Source organism: Vanellus vanellus (genome assembly GCF_965231255.1).
Source record: "Vanellus vanellus genome assembly, contig: HAP1_SCAFFOLD_199, whole genome shotgun sequence".
Lineage (NCBI taxonomy): Eukaryota > Metazoa > Chordata > Aves > Charadriiformes > Charadriidae > Vanellus > Vanellus vanellus.
Genome location: NW_028128222.1, coordinates 273,137 through 276,808, shown reverse-complemented (window position 1 = coordinate 276,808; position 3,672 = coordinate 273,137).

Here is a 3,672-nt window from a genome sequence, read left to right as displayed (position 1 = left end):
TTTGTGTTTTTTGCTCCGGAGGCTGCCGAGAGTGAAAAACGGTGATTTTTAGGCTAGAGTCCACAGGAAAGCAGAGAGGTCCAAAAGGTGTGGGGCATTTGAAGGGGTTCCCGGAGGCGGTGAGGACCAGCATGACTTTTCCCCGCTGGGGCCTTTGCTGTGGGAGCAGCGGCTGGACATTTGCGTTTTTTGCTCCGGAGGCTGCCGAGAGTGAAAAACGGTGGTTTTGAGGATGGAGTCCACAGGAAAACAGAGACGTCCAAAAGGTGTGGGGCATTTGAAGGGGTTCCCGGAGGCAGTGAGGACCAGCATGACTTTTCCGCCTTGGAACCTTTGCTGTGGGAGCAGCGGCTGGACGTTTGCGTTTTTTGCTTTAGAGGCTGCCGTGTGTAAAAAACGGTGGTTTTGAGGATAGAGTCCACAGGAAAGCAGAGAGGTCCAAAAGGTGTGGGGCATTTGAAGGGGTTCCCGGAGGCAGTGAGGACCAGCATGAATTTTCCCCAATGGGGCCTTTGCTGTGGGAGCAGCGGCTGGACGTTTGCGTTTTTTGCTCCGGAGGCTGCTGAGAGTGAAAAGCGGTGGTTTTGAGCATGGAGTCCACAGGAAAGCAGATAGGTCCAAAAGGTGTGGGGCATTTGAAGGTGTTCCCGGAGGCAGTGAGGACCAGCATGACTTTTCCCCCCTGGCTCCTTTGCTGTGGGAGCAGAGACTGGACGTTTGTGTTTTTTGCTCCGGAGGCTGCCGAGAGTGAAAAACAGTGATTTTTAGGATAGAGTCCACAGGAAAGCAGAGAGGTCCAAAAGGTGTGGGGCATTTGAAGGGGTTCCCGGAGGCAGTGAGGACCAGCATGACTTTTCCGCCTTGGAACCTTTGCTGTGGGAGCAGCGGCTGGACGTTTGCGTTTTTTGCTCCGGAGGCTGCCGAGAGTGAAAAACGGTCGTTTTTAGGATAGAGTCCACAGGAAAGCAGAGAGGTCCAAAAGGTGTGGGGCATTTGAAGGGGTTCCCGGAGGCAGTGAGGACCAGCATGAATTTTCCCCAATGGGGCCTTTGCTGTGGGAGCAGCGGCTGGACGTTTGCGTTTTTTGCTCCGGAGGCTGCTGAGAGTGAAAAGCGGTGGTTTTGAGCATGGAGTCCACAGGAAAGCAGATAGGTCCAAAAGGTGTGGGGCATTTGAAGGTGTTCCCGGAGGCAGTGAGGACCAGCATGACTTTTCCCCCCTGGCTCCTTTGCTGTGGGAGCAGAGACTGGACGTTTGTGTTTTTTGCTCCGGAGGCTGCCGAGAGTGAAAAACAGTGATTTTTAGGATAGAGTCCACAGGAAAGCAGAGAGGTCCAAAAGGTGTGGGGCATTTGAAGGGGTTCCCGGAGGCAGTGAGGACCAGCATGACTTTTCCGCCTTGGAACCTTTGCTGTGGGAGCAGCGGCTGGACGTTTGCGTTTTTTGCTCCGGAGGCTGCCGAGAGTGAAAAACGGTCGTTTTTAGGATAGAGTCCACAGGAAAGCAGAGAGGTCCAAAAGGTGTGGGGCATTTGAAGGGGTTCCCGGAGGCAGTGAGGACCAGCATGAATTTTCCCCAATGGGGCCTTTGCTGTGGGAGCAGCGGCTGGACGTTTGCGTTTCTTGCTCCGGAGGCTGCCGAGAGTGAAAAACGGTGGTTTTGAGGATGGAGTCCACAGGAAAACAGAGAGGTCCAAAAGGTGTGGGGCATTTGAAGGGGTTCCCGGAGGCAGTGAGGACCAGCATGAGTTTTCCCCGCTGAGAACTTTGCTCTGGGACCAGCGGCTGGACGTTTGCGTTTTTTGCTCCGGAGGCTGCCGAGAGTGAAAAACAGTGGTTTTGAGGATGGAGTCCACAGGAAAGCAGAGAGGTCCAAAAGGTGTGGGGCATTTGAAGGGGTTCCCGGAGGCAGTGAGGACCAGCATGACTTTTCCCCGCTGGGGCCTTTGCTGTGGGAGCAGCGGCTGGACATTTGCGTTTTTTGCTCCAGAGACTACCGAGGGTTAATAACGGTGGTTTTGAGGATGGAGTCCACAGGAAAGCAGAGAGGTCCAAAAGGTGTGGGGCATTTGAAGGGGTTCCCGGAGGCAGTGAGGACCAGCATGACTTTTCCCCCCTGAGACCTTTGCTGTGGGAGCAGCGGCTGGACGTTTGTGTTTTTTGCTCCGGAGGCTGCCGAGAGTGAAAAACGGTGATTTTTAGGCTAGAGTCCACAGGAAAGCAGAGAGGTCCAAAAGGTGTGGGGCATTTGAAGGGGTTCCCGGAGGCGGTGAGGACCAGCATGACTTTTCCCCGCTGGGGCCTTTGCTGTGGGAGCAGCGGCTGGACATTTGCGTTTTTTGCTCCGGAGGCTGCCGAGAGTGAAAAACGGTGGTTTTGAGGATGGAGTCCACAGGAAAACAGAGACGTCCAAAAGGTGTGGGGCATTTGAAGGGGTTCCCGGAGGCAGTGAGGACCAGCATGACTTTTCCGCCTTGGAACCTTTGCTGTGGGAGCAGCGGCTGGACGTTTGCGTTTTTTGCTTTACAGGCTGCCGTGTGTTAAAAACGGTGGTTTTGAGGCTAGAGTCCACAGGAAAGCAGAGAGGTCCAAAAGGTGTGGGGCATTTGAAGGGGTTCCCGGAGGCAGTGAGGACCAGCATGAATTTTCCCCAATGGGGCCTTTGCTGTGGGAGCAGCGGCTGGACGTTTGCGTTTTTTGCTCCGGAGGCTGCTGAGAGTGAAAAGCGGTGGTTTTGAGCATGGAGTCCACAGGAAAGCAGATAGGTCCAAAAGGTGTGGGGCATTTGAAGGTGTTCCCGGAGGCAGTGAGGACCAGCATGACTTTTCCCCCCTGGCTCCTTTGCTGTGGGAGCAGAGGCTGGACGTTTGTGTTTTTTGCTCCGGAGGCTGCCGAGAGTGAAAAACAGTGATTTTTAGGATAGAGTCCACAGGAAAGCAGAGAGGTCCAAAAGGTGTGGGGCATTTGAAGGGGTTCCCGGAGGCAGTGAGGACCAGCATGACTTTTCCCCGCTGGGGCCTTTGCTGTGGGAGCAGCGGCTGGACGTTTGCATTTCTTGCTCCGGAGGCTGCCGAGAGTGAAAAACGGTGGTTTTGAGGATGGAGTCCACAGGAAAACAGAGAGGTCCAAAAGGTGTGGGGCATTTGAAGGGGTTCCCGGAGGCAGTGAGGACCAGCATGAGTTTTCCCCGCTGAGAAATTTGCTGTGGGACCAGCGGCTGGACGTTTGCGTTTTTTGCTACAGAGACTACCGAGGGTTAAAAACTGTGGTTTTGAGGATGGATTCCACAGAAAAGCAGAGAGGTCCAAAAGGTGTGGGGCATTTGAAGGGGTTCCCGGAGGCAGTGAGGACCAGCATGACTTTTCCGCCTTGGAACCTTTGCTGTGGGAGCAGCGGCTGGACGTTTGCGTTTTTTGCTCCGGAGGCTGCCGAGAGTGAAAAACGGTGGTTTTTAGGATAGAGTCCACAGGAAAGCAGAGAGGTCCAAAAGGTGTGGGGCATTTGAAGGGGTTCCCGGAGGCAGTGAGGACCAGCAGGACTTTTCCCCGCTGGGGCCTTTGCTGTGGGAGCAGCGGCTGGACGTTTGCGTTTCTTGCTCCGGAGGCTGCCGAGAGTGAAAAACGGTGGTTTTGAGGATGGAGTCCACAGGAAAACAGAGAGGTCCAAAAGGTGTG